Consider the following 15707-nt stretch of genomic DNA (forward strand, 5'->3'; position numbering starts at 1 on the left):
TTAATTAATCGACAGAAGGTCAGGGTGAGATGCGCAAAATGTTAGACGGCAATAAATGTAGTAAAAACCTGATTACCTCAAGTAGGCTAAGTGACTATTTCTAGCCGCCCCGTTTCAAAGTGGATGCCATGAGAAATGATCGTTCTTATCATCACCTCGTAGCGCATGTTCTCGCTGACATATAGCCTCGTAGACTACACACCCACAACTCAGGGGCGCTAGAGAGAACCACTAAGTCAGTTTATACATGAAATTGTACTCTTTCAAAGTGTCATTTTTGTTAATTGCGCGTCGATTAATAGAAGAGAGAACTAATACCAAGCTTCCAGTTTTTCACATTTCGCACGGGAAGTGCGACGTCGGCACGTCACGGATTTGAAACGTTGTGCAGCAGTAAAGGTTCCTGAAACTTGCTAGCTTCAGTTCTTGCCTCGTTTAGAATACGACGTAGTCCATCACTGCCGATATAAGATTTAACTGGACCGGACCAGACGCCGTCAATGTCCATGACGTCACTGCTTGCTAGTGCGGGCACTTCAAGGCTTCCTAACGACCCTCTTTCGTTTTTCGGCATTTCTGGCTCATCACGCCTCCCCTTACGGTATATAAGAGAGCGTTTGTTTTTCATTGAACAAAAGTAGCAATCTTATAATACGGCTCACCTTAATTTTCTCTTTAGTGTCGCTGTAACCGTGGAGGAACGAAATAAACTAGGAGGGAGCATTAGGTAAACACGGCCAGGCTTTGCAAGCCAACTCCCTGTGGAGCCTATCCCTTTCATTTCTTTCTCTCTCTCTCTTACTCTCTCTATCTCTCTCAAAAAGTATGTCTATAACACGTGACCCTGTGCTCGGCAGACTCGGCTCAGTGTATACTTGGTTCCCTGTAGCACTTGTTGGGGTGCCTTACCAACCGCCTTTCACACATTTTCTCCCGACACGTTTGTGCGAATTCAGTCATTTTATTGCTACGTATCCATTTGTGGTCTTCTTTGTAAATGTGCGAGTGCGGCGGCCGCACGTAGCTGTCGCACCCGTCGTCTTTCTTTCTTTCTTTCTTTTTTTTCCCCGAAGAGCGTGCGCTAATTAAGTGCGGCGGCGGTAGACACTATGTAAAGCTTACCGCGACATGATCACACGTTGGGCTGAACTTTTTCTTGGCTTCAATTTTGTTATACGTAAAGCTCCCTCCTAGTTGTTTTTTTTTTCTTTCGTTCGTCCGTGCAACTATAACGCACCCAATGCGCGCTCCGAGTTCCATTGCAAGTTTCGTAAGCCCTGAAATACCCGCCGCGGTGGTTCAACGACCGCGACGCATATACCGACACCGGGCGCGAAACGCCGGTTTCATTCCTGGCTGCTGTCGAATTTCAATTGCAGCGAAATCCGAACGTGCACCCAAGCGCAAAACTGCAGCTCGGGTGCATGTCTGCGAACACCAAGCGGCCTTCGCAATTATATCGCGCAGCCCTCGGCTATATACTGCATGGATGTAATTTCCGAGCGCCGCTTTCATTCGGAGTGCACGCAAAGCGCGACTCATTCCCATCCATGACAAATAGCTTGCGGCCATTAACTCACAGAGTCTTCCTTCCGTAAGAACTGTTTGTTGCTGACCCGTGCATTCTATATCACCTCATTCGCTATACCGCAATCAGCTGGGGTGCCCATTCATATGGAGAGAAGCGGACCGTGACTCGTATTGGAAAGACAATATTCGTGAACGAAAGTGCTCTCGTTGCCAATGCACGCAACAAGGCTATATATATATAACTCTTGTCAGCAACTTCACATAAAAGGTCATCTGGAAAGTGTGCTGTAATTATAATGACGTGTGGGTGGACGCGAACCACAAGGCTCTAGGTAAGCTCCAGCTCTATACCCCTGCACAGATTCGTGCACTCTACCTGTAACATGTTGTTGTTGTCGTATACATAAAAACAACTAGACTCTCACGACAACGAGAAGCAGGCTAGCTACTGTCATACTGAAAGGGACAAAAAAAAAAAACATATGTGACGTTGGCTGCGCAAGGACAACACACATACGTGCAAACACACATAGTCACGCGCATAACTTTTCTACTGTGTGCACGTATCTATTCTCGCGCGATGAGGAGTAATACATCTTTGTCTTTCGCCTTCTGCAAGTCCTAAAACTTTGCAAAGAGAGTAAGCAAACTGGCAGAGAACATGCATCCATGAATCACTGCGAAGCGCCGCATTGCAGATTCATTTTATTTCGTTTATTTATTTATTTATTTTTTTGCGATGGTTACCACAAAACAAGTAAATGTGTGCAACAGGCTTTCTCTTGAGGTGTCCTCATGCCTTGTGAACGGTGAGCTCAGGGGCTTTTAGTGAAATTTACCGCCTTTGCTTGCAAAAAAAATTAGGCAAGCTAAGGCTATCACTGCACATATGTGTAGTCACTGCACATATCTGTACAATGTCTCACAAATGTATTAATTCGCAGTAGAGTAAACTTAGGCGCTGTTTGGGAGGGAAAGGGACGTCTATGGGCACATACGCCATAAACGGGCACTTGCCCGCGAACGGCGCCTGAAATCCGTCTCTTACGAATTATGAAATGCTACTTCGGCACTTGTGGACTTGACACCTTACTCTTTCGATCGCCGGCAAGTTAGTATGTTGCAAAGCTGACTACGCATTTCTCTATCTCGTGGCTTCGAATTGTTTCCTCGCAGTTGTGTACCGCACAGAAGTAGTGCAACAGGGGCCGATTGTTTATCCTGCTTATATTTTGTACGTCAGAATTAAAAAAAAAAATTGCGACAGTGCGAGTTTGTTATACGTATATCTGCGAAGCATTCCGGGCACGTTACACCCAGGCCACTAGCTGAATAACGCGTCACTGCTAGGTGCATAAGCGAACGCTTGCTTGGAAAGATGCTTCGAAGCAAGCAAGCAAGCTGGCACGGAAATCTGAACAAAAAAAAAACAGAAAAAATAGAGTGAGAGGTAAAGCGCAGCCCTTGTTCATCGATGATAACACGCTTCATGAATGTGCAGTCGGCGTCGTAGTCACAAGACGTCCAGTACACGTCGCTCAGTATACGTCTTCAACCCTCTCAGCTGAGACACCGTAAACGTCACGTCAACAACTAAATTTTGCGTGGTTGTGATGCAACGATCTACCTTGCATCTCAACCATAGATAGTGAGCTCCCTGCGATAGGAAGCGCGTATATATATATATATATATATATATATATATATATATATATATATATATATATGTCAATCATAATTTCACTGAATGTCTGAGCAATGTTGCTTGACCTTGAGGATAGCTTAAACAACGATAAGTACAAAGTTAAGAGACAACTGTATGTTAGTTTTAATCAGCAGCCGAATATATGTTACGCCCGCTTTTTTAGCTCCTCCTGATAATACGAGATCGAGAGAGAGCTAGATTAAAGGCAAGGTACCACCCAAGTTAGCCTAATAACAACCACATTCAGCAGGACGTAGTTGCAGTGGCTGAGCCACCACTGAATAAGCATAGTTAAACAGACTAAATTGTTGGGAATCGCGCTCAGTAACCAGCGATTGGAGTTCGCCCTCTTCTGCGCAAGTGTCGCTGCTCCCTGAAGTGAACATTGGACGTTCACTTCAAAGAGCAGAAGCATGCGCTCTGCGAGTTTTTCCGACAAGTGGAAATGGTAAAATGACGATAAGCAGTGCAGTGAAAGCTTCGCTACCTAGAGGGCGAGTTTTGAAAGCCTCCAGCGCATTACGGAAGGGAAAATATATCGCTCGACGAGTGAGAAAGGTCCGCAAAAAGCGCCAGATACACGATCCGCGTGAGATTCACGCATGCCGCTCAGCGACCGTTTTTCCCTGCTCATATCGAATCGCAGCTCCTCTCGTTTCGCCAGGTTCGAATTTGAATATTCACGGACCATGTTACAAGCTGCGAAAACTAACCGACGATCTCTATTGCAGCCGCGCGTATCGCGCGAGCCTCTCTTTATGTCCGCCCTGGATCGGCCGGCAACCGTTCTGGTCGTTTTCCTTTGTGGACTTCCGAGTCGCATAGCCGGCAACACAAGGATTCTCGCGCGTGTGCGCGCTGGTTGACCTCCTGTATACGTAACATACATCGCTGTAGCGAGCGCATGCCGCGCGATTGCGAGGATTCTCGCAGTCGTCGAAAGGAGACGCCGTCGCAGCCGCCGCCACAACGGCTCACCATAAATATTCTCGATTTGCGCTCGGAGAAAAGCCGGCTGCATTTACCTGAGCAGGTGGTCCGCGGGCAGAAATGGAGAGGGAAAGGGAAACGACGCGCTGCGAAGGAACGGAGGGCCCTGGAGAGAGGGAGCGCTGGGGCGCCTTTGTACAAACACAACCGTCCCGAACGGCGATCGGCGACGCTCAAGCCCGACGCACAGGACGCCTTCAAAGCTCGCCCGTTCATTGAAATTAATGGAAACAGCGCCACGAGAGGCAGATGACTGACGAAAAACTTACCCGACTTTTCCAACGCGCAGGTAAGTCCGCAGAGGCCTCTCTTCCACACGCGCGCGCACACACAACACTCGACGCACCACACGCGCTCACGGGGGCGCACACGCCGGGCCGTTCAAACGAAAAAGCCGCCGAGCGACGGTGGCGCCAAGCGCATGGGACCGCGGTGGGCACACACTGGACCGTCCCGCAAAGGTGGCTGTTTCCCTCGCCGTTGGTTGTGCCGCGCTCCAACCTCTCCGACGGGCTTCGCCGCCTGGCTTCGCTTGGCGGCGTGCGCAGCCCGCCCGCTTTTCCCCGCAATACCTAGCGTCTCCAGTTCTCCCTAGGTGCTGCCCCTAGGAGCGTCGGTCTCGCTCGCTTGCGTTTCGCATGCGCTTCGCAGTGCTGCACTCGCATCTGCGGGATATCTGCGGTCTGTTCAAGCTTCACAATTGCTACTGGCTTGCCGCTCGAGCGGCTCAAAGCGTGAAGTTCAAAATTTACTCTTGCAACAAATGCCGAAAATCGCGCGACAAAAGGCCGTCGCCGTTATCAGGTGGCGTCATATGTGCTCAAACAGTATAGGGGATACCTAGATGTCCAGCATTATCGAGATACCCTATAACTGTGAGAGTCTATTATGGAACGTGAACAATAAGGACAGCGAGCTTGAAATGTTTGACACTTGCTCAGCACGGCCAATTCACCTCGATAGGTATCGGCAGCCAGTTGCTATGCGTATGTGTAATAAAATTAAAATAGTTAATTTCGTTGTCTTCTTCGTGGCATCTTCGCCGGTACTTGCGTACAATACGAAGGGTTCTTGGTTTTCAGACTGCACATACTTTTTCGAAATTACCATTTCTTTCTTCCTGAAAGCGTTCCGGGTTGCGTGCTTTTTTCGCATTGTCTTTACGAATGAAAATAACGAGAGAGAAAGAAATGCAAATCCCTTGTCGAACAAGTACACTCCATAAACAGGCTTAAGAAATGGTTCGAAAGAAGCGTTGCCAACTTGGACGTTTCTTTTCTTCTTTGTCAAAATTTATCACCCTGGAGCAGCGCCCTTAGCAGCGTTTTCAGTGTGTTTGCCACTCCCCAACATGTGGCCGGACACTGCATTTTCATTTCTCCCCGCTGATCTAAGCACATCGCCATATCGGGTGCGGCGGATATATCTTCCATGCGTGTACGTGTAATACTTTTGAAAATAGAGCCTTTTCAAAATGAATGAATCATTTATGCTAGCCCTGTATATACATCGAAAGAAAGCGACTCCTCGTATGTGATTATTTTTTTTCCTGCGATCAGCATCAGTGCAGCACATTTTAAGCATGAAATGCTTTTAGCTCCTGTTGTCGGCGACCTTCAAGTGATCTTGACCCAAAAGCTAGAGCCGTTATCCGGGCACTCTAACGAGTACATCCGGGCAAGTTGCGAGAACAAAACGAGGTCCACCCACCCTTTGCACAGGAGCGCATTACATACGCTAGTTACTCATAGAGTCTCTAGATAAATCTAGTGACTTTAGTTACTCCTAATTAAGTTACAAGAAATATTGCTTCCGAGTTCTTCATAGTGTTTGTTCACAATATCACTCAAGCTGTAATTTCTGGTACACTGAAGTTTCGTTTGTAATTTCCAATAACAACGTTCAAAAGGCAGTTACAGAGCACCATACACTTCCATTCTGGGAAATGGAATTTGCTGCGGATCCGCTACTCTCGCCGAACTGCTGTGTGGCGTGGCGCCGAACGCATGTGGCAGCGCTGCTTTGCCCTCATGGAGGAACGAAAAGGTTAGCAAAAAGCATTACGTCACACAGCCAAGCGAATGCTCTGGGAAATCAGCCCTTTGCTCAGTGGCGGCCCAGCACGGGACCTCTTGCGTCAAGATCACCGAGCAAGAGTGAGTGAGTGAGTGAGTGAGTGAGTGAGTAGTGAGTGAGTGAGTGAGTGAGTGAGTGAGTGAGTGAGTGAGTGAGTGAGTGAGTGAGTGAGTGAACTTTTATTAGGTCCAGCAAAACGCAATAAAACACGCGCGCGGCTAATCCCACGACAGGACCGACGACCCGCACTCCCAGAGCATGTGAGACAAAGGAGCAGCCTCACCACAGGCCGCGCAAGAACAATTCGGGTATAAGTCTGGATATATACTGTTAAGGGACGCCGGATTTGGGTAGGAATTAGTTTGCAGGAGTCTGAGCGTGAGCGCATGCGGCATGCTTAGCTTGGAATGAGGCAGTGGGAAAGCACTTCTCTATAAGTAGAAGAATTTAGTAGTTTCATTGTGCGTATACGTGATAGGAGTGTATCTGTGTCCGGGGAGACAGTCGCCCGATCCGAGGGCAGCGGGATCGGTAAAGCCACGCGCAGCCTCCTGGGCAAACTCGTTGAGGTTCAGAGGAACCTCCTCGATCGCCCCGACGTTAGCAGGGAACAAGGATGGAGTGTGTGGAGCTCTCGCCGTGTTTGGCGCCTTTCAGCATTTGAACTACCTGCCGGGCTACCCGACCTTTCTGGAATGCCCTGACGGCCACTTTCGAATCGCTATTGTAAGGATTGGGGTCGGGCATGAAGTAAGTGGTAGCTGGCCCATGCCGTCGTCCGACTCATCCACGCTGAGGACGTTGTTGAAGGGAGGTACTTGTTCTCGTCGAGAACGAGGAATATGGGATTTATTTACAAAATCTACATGAAGGGTGGAGAACGTTACATTTCATCAGTCTAGCATGACTGAAAGAGAATGCACACCGACTCTGGCCAAGTTCTTGGTGGGGGCAAGTCCGATCTCCTCGAGGTTCCGCCTGCCGGCCGGCGTGGTGGACAGCCGCGTTAGCTGGGCCCGTTCCTGAGCCTCGGTTATCTCCTCCATGGTGTTGTGTATGTTGACCAAGTTCTTGGTGGGGGCAAGTCCGATCTCCTCGAGGATCCGCCTGCCGGCCGGCGTGGTGGACACCCGAGTTAGCTGGGCCCGTTCCTGAGCCTCGGTTATCTCCTCCATGGTGTTGTGTATGCTGAGCCGGAGGAGGTGCTCGATCGGTATGCGTTCTACGGGCAGCCTGAGGGCTCTCTTGACGATTTTTCTAATGAGGGCATTGAGCTTATCCGGCTCGGCACTAAGCCAGTTGTGCATGGCCACCGTGTAGGTGAAGTGACAAAGCACGAAGGTGCTGATGAGCCGAAACAGGTTGTCCGCCTTGAGGCCACCATGTATGTTCGTGGCCCTTTGCACGAGTTGAAAAGCGTTGTCGGTCTTTGCAATAATTTGCTGAGACGTTTGATCGCGCTTCCTTTAGCCGGTTTTCTTCTTCTAGCTGGGCAGCGTTCATGTGGACCAGTGCACAGTATAGCGTGGCGTGGTGGGGTGTGCCGTTGCGAACATGCACCACATCCATTTTAAGATTATGGCTTGTATTTTGTGCATTCCAGCAAATGTTTTTATAAAGAATGCTAGCTTTATTTCTTTGTATGGACGTAAGGTCTACCATACGCTGTTAAGAACGGCCCAGCTAAGGTGCAAGTGTTGCCAGCCAGTTGCGACGACGGCGGCGTCAACTTTCAAGGAACGCCATCGTTACGCTCTAGCCTCGTCGCCGTTGTGACTGAATGAGTTCGGCGGGCCAACTATGGTTACCGAACCCACCAATGCGGACCTGACCTGCTATGAGTGGGGGAGTTGCCGCGGGAACGACGTCGGAGACCTCTTCCCACGCGCCGACCAAGACGCAAGACAATGGCTACCCGGGCGCGCTGCGAGGGTCCGCTCCGAGTTCTACGAAGTCCGTGTGATGTCGGTTTCGGACCGTGAACCTGTGTGTGTGTGTGTGTGCGTGCGTGCGTGCGTGCGCGCGCGCGCGCGCGCGCGTGTGTGTGTGTGTGTGTGTGTGTGTGTGTGTGTGTGTGTGTGTGTGTGTGTGTGTGTGTGTGTAAACCGTCCCGCGGAGAGGCGGCGTGTTTACGATGACTGGACGAACGTTTCCGCCACCTTGGAACCGGGGGAGGACCTAGTGTTTATAAACGGCTGTTGTGCGGACGCTCAAGACACTTCCTTAAGCAGTCATGTTAGACTGAGACTCTCTCTCTCAAGCAGTCATGTTAGACTGATATAAATACTGTAAATAAACCCATATTCCTCGTTCTCGATGAGAAGCAGGCCTTCCCTTCATCAATGTCCTCAGCGTGGATAAGTTGGACGACGGCATGGGCCAGCTACCTTCTAATTCATGCCCGACTCCAACCTTGACAACGGGTTGCGAACGGTGGGATTGAGCCCCCAATCCTGACAACGCATATTGTGCCTTTGTCAGATGGGAATAGGACTTTGCACCCGGAGGTGCCGCGTCCCATGCAGAGCTTACATGTACTCATTAACCCAGCATCATTCAGTACATTGACCCCGGCACACATCCTCTCATGTTTTTCATAGGTTCGCAGGCACAAGTAGATAAAATACAGAAATAATGCGTGCTTTTCTCAACTTTTTCTTGACGCCGCGTCTTCCATACGTCTATGCTGTACAGGAATAGGGCAGTGTGTCGTCCTCATGGTCGTACGCACAGCAAAACAATGGGAGCATGGAGGAAGGAAGAAGATAGGAGGGAGCATTACGTGACGCAGCCAGCCTTGGCAAGCGAACGCTCTGTGAAGCCACAGTGGCGGCCCAACACGTCACCTCTCGCGTCGAGATCACGGAGGAAATTCGAGATTTGCCGAGACATTTGGTCACCAGTAGTTTTTATTCGGTGCGTGCTCGACCGGCAGCTGCCAGCTGCTCAGATGGAGGCCTCCGTGGCTGCTCAGCATCTCTGCCTGTATCTCTGGTCGCATTTTTCTCTGGATGCTTGTTTCGCTTCGGTCGTTTCCTGCAAGGCATGTGTTCCGTACTTTGGGCGAGTTGTGGGAAGTTCACAATCCAATGTCAGCGCATTTAGGCTACAGGTTGTATACTTTGGCCGAAGTAAACAGACCGCTGTGAACGACAACAAGCGATATGTATTCGTCACATTTTTGACCGAGGCCTTGCCCTTGTGTACTTTGCCCTGTTATGCGAGCATTATTCATTTGCATTGTCGCTGGATCAGTGGCATCTTACGCATGAGGGTTTGCATGCATGCGATTGATCGCATTGCGGGAGTGGAGTCATCCTTGCAGGCCAAACGCGGGGAAGCTTATTGCATTAGGTGACGCTGACTCCCGGAAGAAACGGTGAGTTGCATTTGCTACGTACGTGCTAAGCTGTTCTCTCATGAAACGCGGTGCGTTGTCAATTTATCTGCTCCCAGGAAAAACAGCAGCAACTGCAAACAGCGCTTTTTCCCGTTTTTGGCGTTTCAGACCGATATACGGTCGGGTCATGCGGTCTCCGCTGTTTCCAATTCACTGGCCCTGCTTCGAACACTGCGTACTGCGAACACGGATAAGCGGTAGGTCATCGGGCGCATATGATCTTATTACAAAAAAAAAAAATATGGGGTTTTACGTGCCAAAACCACGATCTCGTTATGAGGCACGCCGCAGTGGAGGATTCCGGAATAATTTGGGCCACCCGGCGTTCTTTAACGTGCACCTAAATCTAAGTACACGGGTGCTTTCGTATTTCGCCCCCGTCGAAATGCGGCCGCCGTGGTCGGGATTTGATCCCGCGCCCTCGTGCTTAGCAGCCCAACACCATAGCCACTAAGCAACCACGGCGGGTGAAACGTAACATGTATCGGCAAACGAAGGAGAAAGGTGCACTCAAACTCAAACTAAACTTTGCTTTATCCCTCACACGAGAACTGGCCAGGTTACAAAACAGTTTTTAGCCTCCCTCTATAAGTGAAGGATATACGTGCTTAGCTTCTGAAATGACAAGATACATTACTGTGCAATTTACTGCAACACGATCCGCAGCGCACACTTGCCGCAAAAGCAGTCTGCAGTGTAGCAACGCCGCGCACCTTTCGGAGAAGCCTGCAACATTTGCCTTCAACTTCCGACACGCTTCGGAGGCATTCTCTGTGGTGCGGCTCGCCGAACGGACACGCAAAGCGCGACACCGCGATTCGATTCAGAATCACCACAATTCAGAAACTTGAGCGCGGCATTAAGCGAAAGTGCCGCGGTGGTAGCCATGTTTTTGTTTATTTGAAGAGCTTCAAATGGTTTCGAATGGGTATCGGGAAAAAAAAAAAACAATCAACCAGGAGTACTAAAACCTACCGCGCGTTCTGACGTTTTTATCACGTGTTGGGCCGCCACAACGGATTCAATCGTGTTGCGGTATGCTCCCTCCTATTATTTCCTTCCATGAATGTGAGAACCGGGGACGCTTCTATGAGGACACCACCAGACAGACACTGCGATCGGCCGGCGTGCCTATAGCGAGCAAATTTTAAATATGTTCGGCAATATTACCCGCATTTATAAACTAAAATGCTCTCAAAACCCAATTGAAGTTAATATAATTTGCAAAAAAATAGCTCATACAAACTGTTATCAATAACGCCGTCTAAGCTTGCACCTTTCCAACCACCGATCATGCAGTGTTCCTGATCGTCTGTCTGCTCAGCGTTTCGACTTCAGAGACAAACACTAGTCTGCTCGTTCCGTTCGGTAAGCATGCATATGTTTTTGCGACCAAATTATTTCGACACACACGAGTACGAGAAGGGCCAGAATGAGCACCTCCACAGTGTCTGGTGGTTTGCGTGGGATTCCTTCCATTTTGCATCAGGCAATCAGACAGAAAAGCAGTCGCCTCGTTTTACTGCAATAATAATAATAATAATAATAATAATAATAATAATAATAATAATAATAATAATAATAATAATAATAATAATAATAATAATAATAATAATGCTCTGTGACGAATGCATCCACCATCGTCTTGAAATTTCGCTCCGCAAAAGGGCGCCGAAGGGCAACAATACAGCCAATGTTCTTAATGGGCCCGATCTGAAGAAGCTCGAAGTTGTTCTAATTGTTGTGCAGGAAGCTCAATGCACAAAAATAATTTTATAAATAGCCTTTTACAAAACCCGCGCTTGCCGCGCACATAAACAATGTGAGAACGCGGCCGGAAAAACCGCAGCAAGCAATTGGCGAGCTCCGCAGGTACATGCATGACCTCCGCGATCCTGGAGGCCCTGTGTTGCAATATTCTTTTTCCGCTTGCCAGCAGTGACTTCAGGCTGCAGCGACAGATGGCGCTGCAGTAGACCGGAGTGCTCTTTTGCTTTTTTTAAACTTAACTAGGACATTAGTCAGTATTGGCCTCGAGCTCCACCACTGGAAAAGCTGGCGCCACCGTCGGCGTGACGTGCTATTAGGGATCAGGTGGACATAGCGGCCGCGTCGGCTGCTTCGGGAGCGCCGAAGCGAGCTGAAAACGAGTTCAAATTCCCTCGTACGCTGCGGTCCTCATTTAGTGGCGAGATTTTCCCGCTTCGAGTGTCTCCTTTACAACGCTTGAAAGCACTGGAATAGGTAGCGGCTGCCTTTGAAGGCGCGCAACATGGTAGGCTACGGTGCCGCAGTGCCGGACGTACGCAATGGAGCCCGGTGTCAGCCTTATTCACACGTAGCCGCAGGACAAGAAGCTGCGTGAAGCTTGGCTCGCGAAACATAAAACCAGCAAACAGTCATCGGCTACAACTCGGGTATGCAGCAAGCACAGACGCGAGGAAGATTTCTGCTACGGCGCCGGGTCTACGATGTCCGGAAAACGCGCACTGAGACGCTCACCCGAAGCCCGCTGCCCGACTAATGTCATGACGGTTTGGTCAATGAACTTGTCGATGCTATAGATACTGGCAAGTTCACTGAAATGGAAAGGGAGCGGTAAGACACACATTAAAAGAAGGCATGGCATATGGTCATGTTTGTACGTGTTATGAATTAATGCACTGGATTAGAAAAAAGAAGCAGCGGGAAGCACACGCTGAGAAAATCGATAAACATACAGTGCGACGCAACTCCAGAAATAATATGGAAACGTCCAAGAATTTAGAAGAAAAAAAAAGATTTAATCGTCGCGACGGCACATCACAGTCCCCGTAGGCGTTGAAGTCTCTACAATGAAATTATTTTTAAACAGCTCTGATAGCGCCCACGCAACAACGGTTGCTTGTATACTGTCAAATGCTCATATTCTGCGGCCTAAACCTCATGGCACGGTGCGAAAACGCGCTCACAGCGAAAGCAAAACATTGTGCGCGGACATGCATGCAGACACGCAGTATGTCGCTGCGAACCCGTGCGATCGCTACATTGAGGCTTCATTCTGTTATGCCCCATTTGGTTATACAGACAGCCCACTCTAACAACATATTTCACATAGTTTACTCTCAGCGTTTGGCTACCTTTCACTCAAGAAGGCGGTTCGAGAGACTCCATCGCGGCGACCGCGCACAGTGGCGTTCACTGTACGTATTCGGCAAAGAGATAGCGTCTGTAAACAATTCTGTGGTGTCAGTTTGCCCAAGATTATTATTTATACAGTAAAAAACTTCTCTCGTTTTGAAAGTACTTACAGAAATGTCCGGGAGAGCTCGCACGTGGTGTTTTCAGTGAGTGCTGACAACAAAACCTATGAGGAGCGCGCCGCATGTTCCCTCATGCTACGCCAGCGAGGGGCTTCCGATAGATGGCGACTCCGTAACTCCTCGCCGCCAATAATAGTGAGAGCTAGGTGGCGCAACCCACCACCCCGTTCCAAAGGAGACGCTCATAACATCCATCCATTCATGCTCCAGCAGAAGTCACATTTTTACCCCCAGACGACACACTGCCCTATTCCCGTACACCATAATACGTCTTCCAGACGGTTCGGAACGCGTTCCATTTCATGGCTTCGAAGCTGTCTCGGCTGTCTCCTTAGCTGTCTACCTAAACTCTCTCCGATGCTGGACAGAACTGGAACACACGTCCCTCTGTAGTGTCGAGCGCGTCGAGCATGGAGATCTTTTTCCTGCCGCCATGGTGTCGAGAATAGAGCCCTTGGCCATCAAATGCGTACTCTCGTTCCCAATGTCTGTACATTCTGACCACACTAAACGAATTTGTAGCGAAAACAATTCATAAGTTCCTCACTTTATTTTGAAAAGGGCTGTTTTTTTTTTCACGGCGTAGTGCGTTCTCACAATGATCGCAACTCACTTGGCCATCGAAGGCACCGAAAGCTTCGGCTACAAAGTTTGGGCTGGGTGCGAAAATGATGTTCCTAAGTAAACTATACATAAAATGTGCCTATTAACGTTTTCCCGTCATTATTTAAACTTTTGCTCCCTATATATATATATATATATATATATATATATATATATATATATATATATATATATATATATATATATATATATTGTATTACGATTGGCAAGCAACCATGGGGAAACTCCCCTGTTTCGGTGGCAGAGGTAACTGGCGCCATCTCTGTAATGGGCGAACGCAAAAATCCGTTTCCCTTGCATGGCCTCGTAGATCGTCGCGCGCATGCGCGCCGATCCAGGTAGCCGTGCTCTTCCCCCTCCTCAACCCCTCTCTAATCGCCCTCCCTCGTTACTACCTCGCAGCTCCCTCACCTTCGAGTGTCTCCGCGCGCGCGCCGTGCGGCCCGGCGCCAGCTCAGGCCGCTGCATGACGTTTCATGTTTCGTTATCTGCTGTTATCGCGAAGCGTGCGCTGCTGTGCGTTGACCGGCGTGGCTAATAATAATATTTAGGGTTTTACCTGCCAAAACCACTTTCTGATTATGAGGCACGCCGTAGTGGAGGACTCCGGAAATTTTGACCACCTGGGGTTCTTTAGCGTGCACCTAAATCTAAGCACACGGGTGTTTTCGCATTTCGCCCCCATCGAAATGCGGCCGCCGTGGCCGGGATTCGATCCCGCGACCTCGTGCTCAGCAGCCCAACACCATAGCCACTGAGCAACCAGACCGGCGTGGCTAGTTTCGTCAGTTTCGTGGTCCTCGGTAGCTGTGTGCTTGTGCTCCGCGATGTTTCACCCGTTTCACGACTCGTACCGCTCGTGCATCGTGCAGTGTAGCACAAATACCTCAAAAACAAGTCCTGCAAGGTTGTTCCCGGTGCCTAAAGACAACAGGTGAGCGCTCAGACCCAAGGGCATCAGAAGGCACATGTACAGGAACACAGCCCTGTCCATTTGTGTGCTCCATGAGGCTCCGGACGTCGTTGCGGCTTGATTGTGCTACACTTGCCTCTTCCCGGTAGAGAAAGCTGACAAATAGATGTTCCTCCTCATTGTCACCTGGTCTGTGACGTGTTTTTCTGTGCCAAGTCTCATTCTGCAACTTCAGTAACTTGCCCAGTTTTCCATACCGCCCTCAGTGCTTTTTCTGTGTATCACGTTCTACAAACCTACTAACAGCTGAAAAATTACTGTTAGTGTTTGTGTACTATCTCAGTAACCTCCGATGGGAAAACCGCGCGAACAACCTTCATGTGTAGGCATGATACGTTTTTTTTTCTTCTGGAAAGCATGAGCATTGCAAGTGTCCTACATGCAGATTTTTGCAGTTCGTGTTTATTATACAAAGGAGAGCCCAGTAGGTACGACTTAGTGCCTTGAGTGACGTAATTTTATTGCTAAGCATTGCATTCGGGTCGAAAGAAAAGTCGTGTTGTTGGCTTATTTTACCTGGTCTTTGATTGAGGAATACGCCTTTCTGCAAATGTTTTCTACGTGCTGCTGCGAAAGCGGACTACCTTCTGTTCCCCTTGCCACCGTTGTGGCCAAGTGCAAAATAATGTGATAATGTGTGTTTCAGTTTTTAGTACAATGTTATTTCTTTCTGCCATGTTTTTTCAATTTGTTCAGCAGTAATGAACATGTCACGCATTTCATATACTTTCGTGCTGATTTATAAGTAAGCTTTCTTTTGGTATGGCTCTCAATCAAACAATGTTAGCATTTTATTCTATTGTTCAGGTATTTTGCGTGTCATTGTTTTTGCCATTACAAGTGAGTTTTCCATTTTTTATAGTTGTCATGACTATGTCATAAACGTCGTCCAATGTTGTGCAATATCTCAGTGCATATATCAGGAGCTCGTCTACATTTCTGTCTTGAGGACGTTATATAAAAATCTTGTTTTTTTTATGTTTGTACATGAAACGGCCTTCGCGTTTTCTAGCGCTTTCTTTTGTTATTTCACCATCTGTGAACTTCTGTCTTTAGTACTCTTGTATATGTCATGCACCTTTCACTTTTGCTCATTTTTGAGCGTGT

The 15707-nt window shown here is 48.6% G+C and overlaps 1 protein-coding gene across 2 annotated transcripts in view; it reads right to left on the reverse strand.

Moving 5' to 3' along the window:
• Positions 1-4699, reverse strand: part of LOC142575591 (rap guanine nucleotide exchange factor 2-like) — a 716743-nt gene extending 712044 nt beyond the window's left edge. Inside the window, exon 1 of one of the 2 annotated variants that reach the window (XM_075685076.1) lies at positions 4495-4699. The gene's annotated coding sequence lies outside the window, so the exon portion shown is untranslated. The remainder of the gene's footprint in view (positions 1-4494) is intronic. The other variant, XM_075685111.1, reaches the window with a different exon arrangement.
• Positions 4700-15707: the final 11008 nt, after the last annotated feature.

Source organism: Dermacentor variabilis, chromosome 1 (assembly GCF_050947875.1).
Source record: "Dermacentor variabilis isolate Ectoservices chromosome 1, ASM5094787v1, whole genome shotgun sequence".
Classification (NCBI taxonomy): Eukaryota; Metazoa; Arthropoda; class Arachnida; order Ixodida; family Ixodidae; genus Dermacentor; species Dermacentor variabilis.